Source organism: Castor canadensis, chromosome 11, assembly GCF_047511655.1.
Source record: "Castor canadensis chromosome 11, mCasCan1.hap1v2, whole genome shotgun sequence".
NCBI classification, from domain to species: Eukaryota; Metazoa; Chordata; class Mammalia; order Rodentia; family Castoridae; genus Castor; species Castor canadensis.
The window spans coordinates 139,471,812-139,488,556 of record NC_133396.1 but is presented as its reverse complement, the minus strand read 5'-3'; the positions used below and the strand labels follow the sequence as shown (position 1 = coordinate 139,488,556).

The window sequence follows — 16,745 nt, the reverse complement described above, 5'->3', positions numbered from 1 at the left end:
AAGAAAAGCTGGATTGCCATTTACTGACCTCATGAGACTAGAAAAGTCATGTAATCTCTCCTCTCTCTCCTTTCCCCCACGTTTGTTTGTTTGTTTTTCTAATTTTTATTTTATTCATATGTGCATACAATGTTTGGGTCATTTCTCCCCACCTTCCCGCACCCCCTCCCTTACCACCCCCCACCATTTGTTTTGTTTTTGAGGCCACTGTGTAGCCCAGGTTGGCCTCAAACTCAAGATTCCTCCTGTCTCTGCCCTCTGTGCACTACGGTTACAAGTGTGCCCTACCACACCCAGCACAAGTAATCTCTTTAAAATTTAGTTGATTCAGAAAAATAGAAATAGCAATGTCCCAACTTCCTCCCTTTAAGTGTTCACAACATTCCATAGATATAACCAAAAACTTTGGAAAGTTTAAAGAACTTGGGAGAAGCAGGCTCGGGTGGTTCACACCTGTAATCCTAGCCACTCAGGAGACAGAGATCAGGAGGATTGAGGTTCAAAGCCAGCCCAGGGCAAATAGTTCATGAGACCCTATCTCAAAGATACCCAACACAAAAACAGGGCTGGCATGGTGGCCCAAGTGCTGGAGCTCCTGCCTAGCAAGTGTGAGGCCCTGAGTTCAAACCCTGTACCACACACAAAAAAAAGAACTTGCAAGGGAATCCACTGTCTTCAGGAAACTGCTTACACATAGTAAGGAACATGAGAGGCCAAAGCCCAGCGTCTGTCCCGAGGTCCAGCTCCCACCTGGAACGTGTGCTTTCCTGCACTGGGGGATGGTCTGACTCCTACTGTGTGCGGTGATCTAGCTACATGATTCAGCTGACCACTGTTGGTCTGTGGCCCCTCCTGGTTTTCCCTTGCCATTTTTAAACCAAGCAGATGTGTCCCCGGCACATCTAGATTCCTGGAGCTCTAGGCACAGGACAGTGAGAAGGAGGCTGTTGCAGCTCTGTGAAATTCTACCTTCCTAACAGGACAGCTCCCTTCCCTGGATGGCTAACATGGAGACTGGCCCGCCCCTCAAGGAAGAGCTGCCCCTTTCCATAGGTGAGCAGCCTGCCCTGATCCCAGAAGGAAGACCTTACCAGAATACAACAGAGTGGGCGTGGGGTGGGGCTCAGTGGTAAAGCAGGTGCTTAGCGTGCCTGAGACCACATGCACACACGCACACACACAGTGCAACAGAGTCAGAGTAAGGGTATGGTTTCATGACGATCATAACGACTGCTCTTTTATTAGCTACGTGCAACTCTTTGTACACGTTATCTCTTTTAATCCTCATGAGGTTCACACGAGTCTCCTTGTTTTACAGGCAAAAGGACCACGTCTTTCCCTAAATGGTGTCTGAAGTTCTCATCCCTGGTTAGGTAACGGTGCTGATTCCAGAGCCACGCTGTTTCTTTACAAATACGTCACCAGTAGGTCCGACTTGGTAACTCAGGTATTTACAGAAGACTGCTAAGGGCAAAAATTCTGCACAGAATGAGTCACCTCTCTCCTTGTGTTTTTTTGTTTTGTTTTGTTTTTAACTGCTTCAATCCATGAAGCAAAGCACCTGGCAGAGCCTCGTGGAGCTGTTGAGAGAGGCAGACAGTGGCATGCACTCTGTCCTGTCCGCACAGACAGTGATTTAAACTGAGCGCCTGGCCCAGCCAGCTTCTGGACAGCAAAGTGAACAAAACTCACTCTTCAAGGGCCTAGAGTCTGCCTTCCTTGAGCCTCTCTCTCCCTCCTGCCCTGCTGCACACTGAGGTTCAGGCCGGTCATGAGGGAAACAATGTGAAATCCGTGGCCCCGGACAAGGGCAGTGCGGGAGCTCCTTCAGTCTGATCTTTAGGGAGAGCAGGGACAAGGGAGCCAGGTAGCACTTATGGGCAGCTTGGTGGCAAACCTCACATGAAGCCACAGCCCTGAGAGCACTCAGAAGAGTCACACGTGACCCTGGCTGTCAAAAGCACATGCTTCTTTCTGTCACAGCAAGTGACTGATTCATTACTTGAACAGTTCCAGTCCCTAACAACACTTATGAGGACACTCATTGCTAAGCTACTGTCCTAAGTCTCTGTCCTTTATTCAATGAAAGTAAGACAGCTGATGCAAACCATCCTGGCTCTGGGATCAGAGCTCAGGTGGGTGAAGCCGGGCCATGAGTGGACTTGGAGTCTTCCTGGAAGTTTAGAGTCCCAAGAAATTCAGCCGCCCCTTCTGCAGAGAAAAAGCCAAATCTCAGCTGTCTCCAGTTAAAGAGACCGGGACTCAGGCCAGGTGCAATAGCTCATGCCTGTAATTCTAGGTACTTGAGAGGATCGTGGTTTGAGGCCAGCCCCAGAGGAAAAAAGCCATGAGACCCCACCTCAACCAATAGTTGGGCATGGTGACAAGCACCTGTCATGGGAGTTGGGGGCGTAAAATAGAAGGCTTGAGGTCCAGGCTGGCAGGACATAAACAGAGACATTATCTCCAAAATAACCAACACAAAAAGGCTGGCAGCTTGGCTCAAGTGGTAGAGCGCCTCCCTGGTAAGCATGAGGCCCTGAGTTCAAACCCCAGTACTGCCAAAACAGGGGTGGGGGGAGGAAGAGACTGGAGCTCTTTCAGATGATACCAACTAGGACTGGAGGTGGGGGCTCAGTGGTAGAGCATTTGCCTAGCAAAACCTTGGGTTTGATCCCCAATAGTGCAAAAAAAAAAAAATTAGAATAATAAGAACTTAAAGGTGAAGAGTGGAGGCTGACCTAAAGATTCAGTGTTTATGATTGCTCACACAGCCTCTTTCCCTTCAAATGTGAGCTTATACTGCTCATTAGTTGACTTTGGAATGTTTTGTTGATTCCAGCTCCAAATCCAAATCTTTGAAACAAAGTTTTGTTCATGTTAACATTTACATTAGGAGATGATGCTGTAAGGATGAACAAGTAGTCTTAGGATGTGACGTGGTCCATTAGCTATTTGGCTTTGTTTTGGTTTTGCTTTGTTTTGTGGTGTTGGGGATCTTACCCAGGGCCTCAAGAATGCTAGGCAAGCACTGTACCACTGAGCTATCCTCTCAGCCCAGCTAAATGACTTAGGTGATGTAACTTTCCTATAACCTCAGTTTCCCTATCTGTAAAATGGAGATAAAGAGATGACTCATCATTTTGGATATGCAGTCTACAGTTCTCCCTGACAGGTGGCCTGTTCTGATTTCTTTGGACTCTGTTCGTGTGACCCTGTCAGGACTCCAGGGACCATGATGCCCCTAATCGGAGCAGTCCTATGTTTCAGGAAATAAGACAAGCACTTTGCATGCCTGTCTCACACAATCATCACAATAGTCCTATAAGAAAGATACTAATGAACTCCCAAGTTAAAGATGGGAAAGCCAAGAATAAGATTCCAAAGTGGCTTCTTTATGAGGAGGAGCCACCCTACTGCAGGGCCCCAGGCCTCTCCTGGGGTTCTGCCCCAGAATCTCACCCTGGATTTTTCTTTTCCTCCTTGTATCTAGCCCCAGGGACTTAGCTTCTTGCCTCCTCTGGAGGGAGGTGCTGTGGAAGGGGCGAGGCCTCCCACTCTTTCTAGCTTCTGTCTTCCTTGCTACCCTTGGCCACAGCCGTGTAGATGTCTTTAAAATCTGAAGGATTTGCCTGCTGACTTCTGGGGAAAGAGATAAGATAATAAAATTTGCAAATGGAGATGTTATGAAAGTTCTGGAATTTTAGAAGAATTCCTGAGGCATGGCCCCCATGCATACATTTCTTGACTCTGACATGGTAAAGGGGTGTGCCTCGCAGGTGTGGCTCTCTCACTACCATTGCCGGTCTGCCAGGACTAGTATTTTTCTTCCCAGAGTTTACACAGACAAAGATGGTGTAGGAGTCTCTCATAGAAGAAAAGAAAATATCTTGGAGGATGAAGAAATACATACAGCCATACACCATAGAGTGATGGGCCCCATATGAACATTGGGTGGCTCCATAAGATTTTAATGGAGTTTGTTATGGTGTGGATGGGAAGTGTTCCCCAAAAGGCTCATGTGTTGAAGGCTTGGTCTCCAGCTGCTGGAGCCAGTCATTGAGAGGTAATTGGGTCGTGAGGGCTCTGACCTAATCAATGGATCGATCCATTGATGGATTCCTAATTTGATGGCATTCTTGGTGGGTGATGAAAACATTAGGCGGTAGGGCCCCATTTAAAGAATAGGTTACTGGGGGCCATGACTTTGAAGGCTGGACCTTGTCCCCTGCTCCTTCCCCTGTCTCTGCTTCCCAACAACCATGAGGTGAGCACCCCTGCTCCATCATGCCCCCCCGCCTCGCCTCATGCTAAGCCGTGGATCCAGCTGATCACGGACTGAAACCTCTGCATCCACGAGCAAAACAAGTTCTTCCTCTTTTAAAATTGTTTCAGGCCGCTGGCACCGGTGGCTCACACCTGTAATTCCAGCTACTCAGGAGGCAGAGATCAGGAGGATCTCAGTTCAAAGCCAGCCCGGGCAAATAGTTCACGAGACCCTATCTTGAAAAACCCTTCACAAAAAAGGGCTGGTGGAGTGGCTCAAGGTGAAGGCCCTGAGTTCAAGCCCCAGTACCGCAAAAAAAAAAAAAAAAAATTTGTTTCAGGTATTTGTCACAGCAACAAGAAGTCTGACTAATACAGAGCTGGAAATTTCCTACCACCTAGTGACGGCTAGTTAACTGTGGGGAGGCTGGTGCAATGAACCCACAGCGCGGCCAGGAGTGGAGCACATTCGAGCGTGTACAGTGTGTAATACTTAACGATAAGCACTGCCTATCACTGCTCTGTGCTTCAGACCGTTCTTTACAATGTGCTGTGCTTATAAAAAAACGTTTACTGCAGAGCAGCCTGCCCTGTTACGTCAAGAAAAGCAATCTGTACCTTTTCCTTTCTCACATCAGACCAGTAATACGCCAACATCACAACAGGATCTGAGGAAGGCACATCTCACACAAAGTGTGAAAACTCAATCATCACACTTTACCGTGTCCCTTGATTGCAAGGAGGCCACACTGAGTTGCTGAGGCTTACCATCTAGGGTTGTGAGAGTACACAACGTAATGTTTGCACAATGATGGAACCAACTAATGTCACCTTTTCGAGAACATATGTCCATCAATAAGTGACACATGTCTATAGCAACAATAGATAGATATCTGAATAATGTTTTTGCAGGGCTGAGGACTGATCCAGGGCCTCCCGCATGCTAGGCAAGTGCCTTATTGAACCACACCCCAGCCTAAGGAGATGAGAATGTTTTAATTGCTGTAAGCAAACAGTAAATGGTGAATTTGTACAATATTTTGTATTGTGGACAATTGCAACACCATGTTCCGCTCTAAATGTGAGCATAGGATTGGGAATGCTGTGCTTCATCCTGACTGTGGAGGCCCGGCCCATGCCCTCAGTCAATGCCAGCCAATGACAACAGCTGAGGCTCGTGTGCATGTGATCTGGAGGCGAGCTCCCTCACAGAGCTCCAGATTGCCCATAATGCCCTGGAATAGGAACAAGAACCGCACCCTTCCCAGCAGAGGACACCACTCAGCAATGCAATGCAACCATGAGAAAATGCTGTCCGCTTTCGCTGGAGCTGGCTCCCCTGCCCCCTTTCAGGCAGCGATGTTTTCAAGGAGGAAAGCAAAGGTGTGAGATGGGAAATGAATAGCGTTGATGGGAGAGAGGTTGGAGAAGAAAGGCATTTCAGGAGGGCGTGCATGGGCCAGGCGCAGAGAGTGTCAAACCACGGGGAAGCGGGCTAATGGGGAAGGATTTACCTAATGCTCTGTTCCTCTCCTTCCTCGTTCCACACTTACAATCCTTCCTCAGCGAGGAATAAAAGGACGAAAGGACAGCAGCTGGCACACCTGGGGCGTGCTGGTCTACTTCAGCCTCCCTGTCCACCTTTCTCTTTCTGTCATGTGGGTGGGGGCGATGGACCCCAGGGCCTTACACATGTTAAGCCCGTATTCATGTTACCATGGTCTGTGTCCCCAGCGCCCAGCACCCATGGAGCTCCTGCTAGGTTCTGGGCTGGCTGCAGGGCACACAGGGAGGACACAAACACAAGAACTACTCTGCACTGGCAGAGATGTTGGAGTTGGTAGTTCTAAACTCGCCATTTATGCTTTGGTTTGGCTTTTTCATTTAACCCTTTTGCCCCAAAGTGCTAAATCAGTAACCCACAAAACTGCTTGCCTCCCAAAGCTACTTTCCTTTTTCAAATAATGCATCCTGTACTCTTCTCATGGCTGCAGTACACCAATGGTTTGTGTCTACAGTGTGTCAGTCACTCCAGAATGCCATCAAGTGTGTCGCTACACCAATGGTGTCTTGCCCAGGAGGCAACTGGGAGGTTATACCTGTTTGTAAAGAGCAAGGTATTGTAAGTTTGTGCAATCTAAGTTATTTACTAAGTTGTTCTATTTGAGTGCCTTAAGTGGGTCTCAAGACCTTACACCTAAAACTAAGTAGAATATTAACTAGAAATTTGGTACTAGTTACAGCTTATTTCAGATGAAATAACTAAATGTGGAACTAATAATTACATTTGCCCTGATCATGCAAAAATGTTTTTCATGTTGTATGATCAGGATAAACACAATCTTTTTTTTTTTTTTAAGTGTAATAGGCCAGGGTTGGTGGCTCACATCTGTAACCCCAACTATTCAGGAGGTGAAAATCGAGAGGATCAAAGTTCGAAACCAGCTTAGGCAAAAAAGTTGGTGAGAGCCTATTTCAACCAAGCCATACATGGGATCACATACATCTGATCACATACAATCACATACATGGGATCACATACATCTGTGATCCCAAGCTGCAAAGGAGGTGTAGGTAGGAGGATTGTGGTCTGAGGTTGGCACTAGGCAAAAACACCTAACTAAAAAAATAACTGAAGCAAAATGAGCTGGGAGCATGGCTCAAGCTATAGGGCACCTGCTTAACAAATGCAAAGCCCTGAGTTCAAACCCCAGTACCAAAACAAAAAGGTATAACCAATAATGTATTTTAAAATACTGGGCTGCAGGCATGGGGCTTGCCCAGCAAGCTCGAAGCCCTGAGTTCAAACCCTAGTACTGCAATTTAACAAATGTTAAATTAATTGCCACAAATACAAAACCTTCTCCAAATGATCTTGCATAACCATACCTGTACAGAATTAGGCTAATAAATATCTTCTTAATGCCTTTCTCTCCCCAAGAGCCTCTGACCCTATCTTTCTAAAGAACGATGAGCACTTTAACAATGAACAGTGGAATGAGAGGGGCAGAGCCCTGGAATCCTGAATTTTATTTCTATTTTTGCTCTGGTGTCATTCACGAATGTTAAACCTGTATGCCTCCATTTCTTTAAAGCAGCTACAACAGACCAAGATGGCTGACTGGAGGTGCCTGATATCTCCACAGCAAAAGACCAAAGCAAAGAAAAACAAGAGCTGTTTCCCTGGAGTGTGTGAGGCAGAGAGCAGAGGGGATGTGGCAGAGACCGTGAAGGAATGGGATCCACAAGGCCTTATGACAAAAGGAACCAGGCACACAGCACCCACTGTCCCATCTCCTGAGACCAACCCCGCACCACTTGGGACCCTGCTCAGCAGGGAGGGGGCGGGCAGGAGGCCCCATAGTTTCCACTGCAGCTTGTGCTGCTGGAGATGCCTGCAAGCCTTCTAGCACTGTGCCCAGGTCAGGGAGCTGCAGGGTCACCATGCCACTGCACTGCCCAGGAGTAAGAGCCAGCCCACCGTGTGGCCCCCACCCTCAGACTCATGCGGCACTCTGTCACCTGAGACCCCACCCAACCCGGGTCTGTGAAGCAGCCAGGCAGCTGCCCCCAGCAGCTATGCTGGCCCAGTGCTGTGGGCCACCCATGGTCCCACAGTCACAGCAGCAGTCAGCAGCCCTACCCACCTCCCAGGACCCCAGAAGCTGCAGGGCAGCCTCTGCACTTGGCTTAGCCTGCCAGGACCCTTGGGAACTAGCCGGGTACCCCCCACATCCTGGAGGCCCAGGAAGCAGCTGAGCAGAACCTTGGCCCACAAAGGCCTTCAGAAGCACACACTTGGCCTCATCCCTCCACCCTTGGCCACAGGAAGCAGTTGGGTAAACTTCCCTGAGCAGATCAGCCTCTGAAAGTCCCCATGAAATCACCCCTGCAGCCCTCAAACAGTGGCAGGTGCCCGTTTGGGTTCCCTTGGGTGCACCCTGGCCCTCAGGTGGCCCTTAGAAACCGAGGTGTACCCACCTGCTGCCAGACGTGCTGCACTACACCCTGAAAAATGGGACAACTCCATCCTTGCACGACCTGCCCCACTTGAGGTAGCTGCTCCAGATGGTAGTGAAATCCCTCCACCCTCCCAGCTGAGGCACAGAGACACCCATACATTCACCGGTGCTATTCACAGCCGAAGAAGCTACAGGGCACCTCACTACAGTGTCCACCTGCAACCAAGGCCCACCACACATCACCAGCAGAAAGTCTTTCTCAATGAGAGCTACTGTGTAAAACCGATCCATCAGATGCAAATAGCAAGGTGGGAAACAAGAAGGAAATGTGATGCAGTGACTCTAGACGAAGATTTCAAAAGAACTATCTTTGGTTGTCAGTACTGGAGTTCGAACCCAGGGCCTCACACTTGCAAGCACTCTACCACTTAGCCATGTGCCCAGCCCTCAGAAAAATGTTTTGCCTAGCAAGCATGAGACCCTGAGTTCAAAACCCAGTGCCACCAAAAAAAAACCAAAAGAATATTTTTAAGAATGCTTAATGAGATATGCGAGTATGCATTTTAACAAAATTAGCAAGACAGTTTATGATATGAATGAGAAATTCAGCAAAAAAAATAGGCATAATTAAAAAAAAACTATTAGAAAAGTTAAAGTTCTAGGTGTGGTGCATGCCTGTAATCCCAACACTCAGGAAGCTGAGGCAGGAGGACTGTGAGTTTGAACCTGGGATACATAATGGGAACCTGAGGATAAAGAAAGAAAAAGAAAAACAAGAAAGAAACAAGAAATCGTGAAGCTAAAGAACTTGATAAATGAAGTGAAAAATACAGTTGAGAGTCTTAACAGCAGAGCTGACTAGGCAGAAGAAAGAATTTTTGAGCTTAAAGAGAAGTCTCCTGAAATAACCCAGTAAGAAAAAAGAAAAGGGAAAAAAGAAAGAAAGTCATAGACACTTAAGGAACACCGGCAATCAGGCAAACACTTGCATTGTGAGTATTCCAGAGGGAGAAGAAAAGGAAAAAGACATAGAAAATTTGTTCAATTGAACAATCCCTGAAAACTTTCCCAATTTGGGAAAGACAAAACACCTAGGAAACTCAAGGCCCCTGAGTAGATCTGACCAAAAAACCCCTATGATACCAAGGCACATTAGCGTCAGACTCAAGAATTCTATAAGCAGCAAAAGAAAAATTTCAAGTCACCTAGAAGGGAACCCCCATCACACTAACGACAGACCTCTTTGTAGAAATCTTACAGGACTTACTAGGCCAGAAGAGAATGGGATAATACAAAGTCCTGAAAAAAAAATTGCTGACTGAGAAAACTATACCCAGCAGAGCTACCCTTCAGAAACGCAGGGAAAATACTTCCCAAGACAAGCACCAACTGAGGAGTTCACCACCACCAGGTTGCCCCCCACAAGAAGTGCTTAAGGCAGGGAGCCCTATTCCAGAAGCAAAAGGATAACAGCCATACGAAAGCACAGAGCAAAACAGTACAGCAGATACACAGAGAAGAGAATGTAAAAATCTGCTTTTACTGGAGGCATGTGGCTGAAGTGGCAGAGCACCTGCCAGCAAGCACAAGGTTCTGAGTTCCAATCCCAGTACCTCCAAATAAAAATGTTTTAGGCACTTTTCAGAAACTCCATTTACAATTTTCTGGGCAAAATATGAGTCCTCTGTGTCCTCTGGGATGGGGGTGGGGGTCAAGGCAAATCAGATGATCCCTGCTCTGGGAACGACCAGACCACACTCTGGGCTGATGAGTCCCCAGGTGAAGGGAGGGTGTTAGGGTCTGTGGTAGCTCAGCAGGAAGTGGCTGGTCAGCCATGAGAAACAGAGATGGGAGGAAGCATGGAAAGCCCCAGTGCAAGCAGTGGAGGAGGGAGGCTGGGCAGGGGGCGAGCCAGGGTGCAGCTGGAGCAGGCTGGCCAGGGGCCTGCCAGGAAAAGGGTGAGGGAGGGGGTGTCACGGCCTCAGAGGACACAGTCTGTGGGACAGGAAGCTCAACCAGATGAATCTTAAAAACCATGTTAGGTAATTTTTGCTTCTGTAAAAAAACAAAACAGTTTTATTGGGCTGGTGAATGGCTCAAGTGGTAGAGCATCTGCCTAGAAGTATGAGGCTCTGAGTTCAAACCCCAGCACTGCCACACAACACAAAGCAAAACAAACAAACAAAAAACAGTTTTAGCAAGGTAAAACCGACGAATTAGAATACAGTTAGCTGCATCTTTGTACTTTTTAATTTACTTTTTGTGGGACAGGTCTCCTAATGCAGCCCAGGATGGCCTCAAACTCATGGTTCTCTTGCGTCAGGGCTAGAACCGCAGGCCGAGCCACTATGCTCAGCTTTACTTGGTTTTGTTTAATTGTTTCCACCATGGTGTCGTGGTCAGACCAGAACCCTGCACACACTACGCTGAGCTCTCCACCACAGCCACACCCGGCCTTGGCTGTACTTCTGTAAAGTCCACAATTTGATTTTTTACTTTAAAAACTCTTTATTTTCTTTTTTCCTCTTTTTTATATTGTTTAATTTTTAATCAACACAGTATTTTACCTAATTTTACATAAATGTAAATTATATAATTTTAATTATACAGAGAGCATAGCATGATATTTCAACACATGTATACAAAGCACAAAGATCAGGTCGGGATTATCTCAAATATGTGTCATTTCTTTGTGTTAGGAAATGCAAAGTCCTCTCTACTAGCTAATTAATTAAAGGCTGTCAACCATAAAAAGTGGCTGTGATATTTTTACTTCTTGATGACCGTGCTTTGAGATCCTGAGATGAAAACTATGATCTTTTCTGTAAGTGTCACTTGCCTCGTATTGACCCCAGCAGAATTTGAGGACCAAGCACATTAGATTGGATTTCACCAAGTTAGTCCTTTTTTCTTTCTTCAGTGCTGAGAACTGAACCCAGAGGCTTCCACAGGCTAGGCAAGTGCTCTGTCACTCCAGTTCTTTGGTTTTCTATTTCAGTTTTGAGATACGATCTCACTAACTTTGCCAGGGTTGGCCTCAAACTCTGGATCCTCCTACCTCCACCTCCCTACTAGCTGGAATTACAGGATGTGCCACCATGCCCTCCCCTTATTCCATTTGGTGTTGCTATAACGGAACACCTGAGAGTGGATAATTAGTAGAGAACAGAGATTTATTTTGCTCACTATTCTGAAGACTGGGAGGTTCAATGGCACTGCCATCTGTCGTGGAGCCTGCATGCTGCCCCCTAACACAGTGTAGGGCAAGACAGGGAGAGAACACTGGGCGAAAGCTTATCCTTTTGTCAGGAACTCACTCCACGAGATCTAACTGACTCCTGAGGTACCGTCAGTAATCCATTCACAAGAAGTTCCCATCTCCTGCCTCTTTTTTGTGTGTGGTGCTGGGGAAAGAAAGGCAGAGCTTTGAGTGTGCTCGGCAAGTACTCCTACCACCAAGCCACATCCCAGCCCAGGCCCCACCTTTTAACACTGCGGTGATGGAAATTAAATTTCTAGGAGTCTTGGAGGGGATTCAGACCATAGCAATCGCTATTTTCCTAACGTTGAAGATAAACTTTGCTCCCAGGACAAAGTGGGCGAGAAAGACCTCAGCTGCATGAGAGTCCATTTTTAAACAAGACAATGCCTCAGCTCGTTTTCCTTGTTGGACCAGTTTTCAGTTTTAGAAAAATTAAGTGAAAAGGCAGAGTTTCCATATGCCCCATTGTCCCCCAACAATAAGCTCCCCTATTAACATCTTGCATTGGTGCAATCCCATGCTTTTTTGTTGTTGCTATTGTTGTTTTGAGACAAGGTCTTGCTATGTAGCCCCACTGTCTTACCTCAGCCTCCTGAGTGCTGAGACTTCAGACACATGCCATCATGCCAGGCTCCATTCTTTCTATTCTATAATATTCCAATAATTGAAGGGAGCAAACCGTCCAAAAACCGGACCTCTGTATCAGTTACTGGCAGGATTACTTTGGCATTATCTATATCCAAACCTAAACTATTTTATTGGGTGGTAGTTCCTATATTTAAATAGCTGATCTGCTCATTGAGGGTACCCCGTGCCCGCAAACACCTCAAAGGAAGCACTGAACTTAGAACAAACTGTAGACTCATGCTGTGCTCCTGACTGCCCTTGGCTGTGATTTTGACTGGATCCCTTACCTGGGAAACAATGGGTTAGCTTAGAAACTGTAAAATAAACTTTCTGAGCCAAAATTTCATTAACTGATTGGTCCTTTATTTCTCAAAGTGAATGGAGGACTATTGGATCGTTCAATTTTTATTTATTTACATAATTCTATGTTTATTTTAAAGTATATTTTTAAAAAATCTACCAGGCCACAATCATATTTCACAAATACTCTTTTTTTTTTTTTTTTTTTTTTGGTGGAACTGAGGTTTGAGCTCAGGGATTCATGCTTGCTAGACAGGAGCTCTACCACTTGAGCCACTCTGCCAGCCCCCACAAATATTGTTTCTTAAAAGTGACATTAAATTGTCTATCTCTGAGGTGGAGACCAGCAGGATCCTGACTCAAGGCCAGCTGGGCACAAAGTTAGTGAGATCCCATCTCAACCGGCAAGATGGGTTATGGTGGTGTATTTCTGTACTTCCAGCTTTGGGGGAGGCATGGGTAAGAAGATTGTGTTCTGACAAAATATGAGACCCTATCTGAAAAATAACTAAGCAGAAGAGGGCTGGAGACCTGGTTCATGTGGTAGAGCACCTATCTACCAAGCACTGGGCCCTGAGTTCAAACCCAGAAAGAGGGACAGAGACTAAATTTTTTAAAATTAGCCTACTTATGTCAGCTTGAAGGAAATGTTAGGTGTCTAACAGCATGAGCAACACGGATGAAAGATAACTGAACATTTTCAGGAAACACTGCACCAACCAGCAAAATAATGTAGTCAACAAACACAGGATGGGAGCTTGGCTATAGCTCCGTGGGTGACTGCTTGGCTGGCACGTGTAAGGCTCTGGTTTCAATTCCCAGCATCCATCAAAGAAAAAGAAAAAGAAAAGAGTAGTGTCAAATAGAGCTGTGTCTAGAACTCTTTTTAATCCATAGTCTTAGATAACTTGGCTCAGTTAATGAACAAGTGCATCAGAATTTACAGATGGAAGACAATAGAAGGAGAAATGCCTGGGAGTTAGAATGTACAGGGAAAGACCAGTAAATGTGACTCCAAAATGCCTTCAGCCCTTCTGGAAGTGAGACAGAGACTACAGGGCCGCTGTGTGAACGAAGAGAAGGGCTCACTGACCTGTCTTAACAGTCCTCGGAGGATCCTGCACATCAATGTGACATCCTAACCTTGAACGTGTCTGCTGTTTGAATTTGTTCACAACTCTCCTAAGTGAAATGCTGTCATGGCTCTTCGGGAAGCCCACTCCCAAGGCCCCCACTGGACATCCATGTGGAGGGGACCAGAGATTTGCTTTGCATTTTTATAGATGGTTTCCTTCCCTCTCCTCAAGTCAGTAGCATGTGCTCTTTCTTCATACTTGCAACACAGAAGGCCAAAAATAATAATGTCTATTCACTGTAGCATCCCACTTGTCTTTTTCAGAGGCTCCAGACAAATACTTGTTGGGCCAAAAGTTTAAATAACTTAATTATAAATAAACCATGAGCCAGTCTTCTAAAGACACTCTCACAATATCAGTCATTTGAAAGCTTTTCACCTGTTCGTCTTTTCTGGACTTTTTCCATGTCCTACCTATACAAGTCAGAAGGCAAAGATTGTGGAGCCTATGCTTTGCTGCTGTGCTGTCCAACCCCCCAGCTGTCCTACAAAGTGGACACAAGGCGTCTCCCTTAAACAACAAAGCCGTTGGAGACATTACTGATCCAAGATTCACTTGCCACTTCCTATTTGAGTTTGGATAGCCTTCTTAATGAATGTTTATTGGGGTTGTGGGGGGTTTTTGCCAGAAACTTAAAATAATTTTTTTCTTAGCCCTTGGGAAAATCACTTCTCAATTAATAGTGGGCCACTTGGCTCAGATATTCAGGATACCTTGTTCTGTTAGAGAGTGGCAATGGCTGATGTTTGTAACACATGGCTGATCCTACGCGCTGAGCCCGTAGCCAGGGGAGGGAGCTTAGCGTCACGACCACTGTATGGGGTGTATACTGTGACTACCCTCCTGCTTCATTTTAGGAAGTCATGGCCCAAAGAAATGAGACTCTGGTCCAAAGACCCGCCGTTAGTGCGGACCAAATGCAGGCAACTAGACCCAAAATCTATGGATATGTTTTTATCCCCAACTCTCTGGATTTTCATAGTTTTCCAAGTCTAAACCTCATTCAAACTCCTTTTAAAGGAGAAATGATTGCTTCTTAATGTCTGAATCAATTTTGTGGTAAGTTTCTGTAAGATATTTGTCCTTTTAAGTGTGGGACGCTTTGTGAATTTGCTTGTCTTCCTTCACAGAGGCCACGCCAAGCCTCTCTGTATTGTGCTAATTTTAGTACATGTGCCACCAAAGAGAGCACCATAAGGTTTTTAAATCCTTTTGACGGGAGCCAACAAATCATGCTCAAATGTGTCTGCCTTGGCTTTCGTACTGCAGGGAAAGTTTTGTTTGATGTGACGTGAATGTGTTACCTCAAGTCACAGCACACACCACCTGTCATCTCGTCCGATGGTCATGGATAAGACCATGATTTAAGGATGCACTGCTCGCAGCTCTCCGCAAACAATCATGCCCTAGCAACTGAGAGAAAAATCAGAGTGTGCGCCAAACATTCTAACAGGAGAGCGTGAGCTCCGTCCTCCTCCGGTTCCAGGGAAAGGGTCTCCACATGGGGACAGAGTTCCTGCCTGCACAGCAGCTCCTGGGGTCTCAGGTGACAGAATGACACTCTTAACCCAACTGCCTAAATCTGTCACTGTGATTTTACTGTGCAGAGCTCATTGCTGCCTCCCTCTTGCCCCTACCAATCTGGCAACATGCGCACCTCCACCCAAGTATTTGAGGCATCAATGACCCCTTCTCCTCCACCGAAAGATTTTAAAGGACTGGGACCGGTGGGGGGGGGGCATAAAGTCCCGAGTTCAAACCCCAGAACCACCACAAAAAAAAGGTTTAAAGGACTGCATGTTGTTGTAGTGTATCTGTGTATCAATAAGCTCCAAGTCTGAAAGTAAGAAGCTTGTGAACAATGTCACTCAGATGAACAGAAACATGTCATCTCCGTCCATGTGTGTGCTCACGTGGACATTTGTGTGCCATGTGCATATACACGCTTTCGTGGGAGAGGAGGCCAGAGCGGGACTGAAATGGAAATGGATAATTTTATCGCATGCATAATCCACTTTCCTGGGCTCTTCTTTCTTCTGCGACCACGGTCACTGCTTTCCACGACTTGATATCTTAGATTCCATTTCTACGCTTGCTATGTTTAGAATCTATTTTTGACTTGGCCAACTGACTTGCTATGGAGCCATGTGAGGGTTGCTATTTTTAAATAAATAATACTTGTCCCTAGAACCCACTAAAAACCACAAAGAAAGTGATTGTGTCTGCCCTGCTCTACCGCAGGATATAAGCTAATAATTCAAATAAATAAACATTTATGGACTCCCACGTATGTCAGGCAACAGGCCTGTGCTTACATAAATTTCCTCAAAAATAAGCCTGTGTGAACGAGACTTCTTGTCTTATCACACACATTGTAACGCTGGGCACAATTATACAGCTGTGTGCGGAGTGTGAGATCGTGGGTCTTCATGCCAGCCAGTCCTGAGTTCAAATCCCATCTTTGCCACTTGGTGGCTCTGTGAACTTGGGCAAATTACCTAACGTCTCAGCCTTTTCATTAGTAAAATGAGAACAGGACTTCCTTGCAGATTGGTAGGAAGAAATGTCAATTGACTTTAGGCCATGTTAGGCCCTGCTACAGTGACCAGAGCAAGCAGCAGCACATTGAAAGTAGTTACCATGATTTTTAAATTATTTTTATTATGCCCTAGAAAAGAAAAGCAATTTGCAGAGGTTAGAAGGCCCATGTTAGTTACAGGGTCACTGCACAGCTCCTAAGAACGCTTTGGCCCACGCAGTTTGAATTTGAGTGGCTGGAAGTGACTACAATAAACCAAGGTGGCATTTGAGCCACTGCCAGGTCTTTTGGTTGTGTTGGTTCTGAGAGTCCTCAGACATCTGCTGGAGACTCAGGAGTGACCCCTAGTCATTGTTCAACAGCTTTGACCAGGTGCATCCCACCTGCTGGGGCAGGACAGTGCTTAATGGAGAAGCAGCTCTTTGTACACCTGCAGGGGACCGCCTTCTCACTTGTTCCTATCTGCCGGGTCTGTATTAAAGCCATGGGGATGACTTCCAGTCTCTGCAGTGCTCTCTGGCAGTCCCACTGAGAGGCTCTGCTGGGCAGCCCACAGTGATACCTCATGACTGTGTTTGCCCCGACTGCCCACAGAGGTAACAGTCCATCATCTACTCCTGCTCAGGTGGCCCCTTCAGCATGGCCCCCTCTCC

General features: G+C 46.3%; 2 non-coding genes across 2 annotated transcripts; both read right to left on the bottom strand.

Annotated features, from left to right (window-relative positions):
- Window positions 1-4,898: 4,898 nt before the first annotated feature.
- On the bottom strand, window positions 4,899-5,000 carry LOC141414135 (small nucleolar RNA U13). The gene has a single exon (XR_012439221.1). It is a non-coding gene; the product is annotated as a small nucleolar RNA U13 (small nucleolar RNA).
- Window positions 5,001-14,639: 9,639 nt separating this feature from the next.
- Window positions 14,640-14,745, bottom strand: LOC141414367 (U6 spliceosomal RNA). The gene has a single exon (XR_012439415.1). It is a non-coding gene; the product is annotated as a U6 spliceosomal RNA (small nuclear RNA).
- Window positions 14,746-16,745: the final 2,000 nt, after the last annotated feature.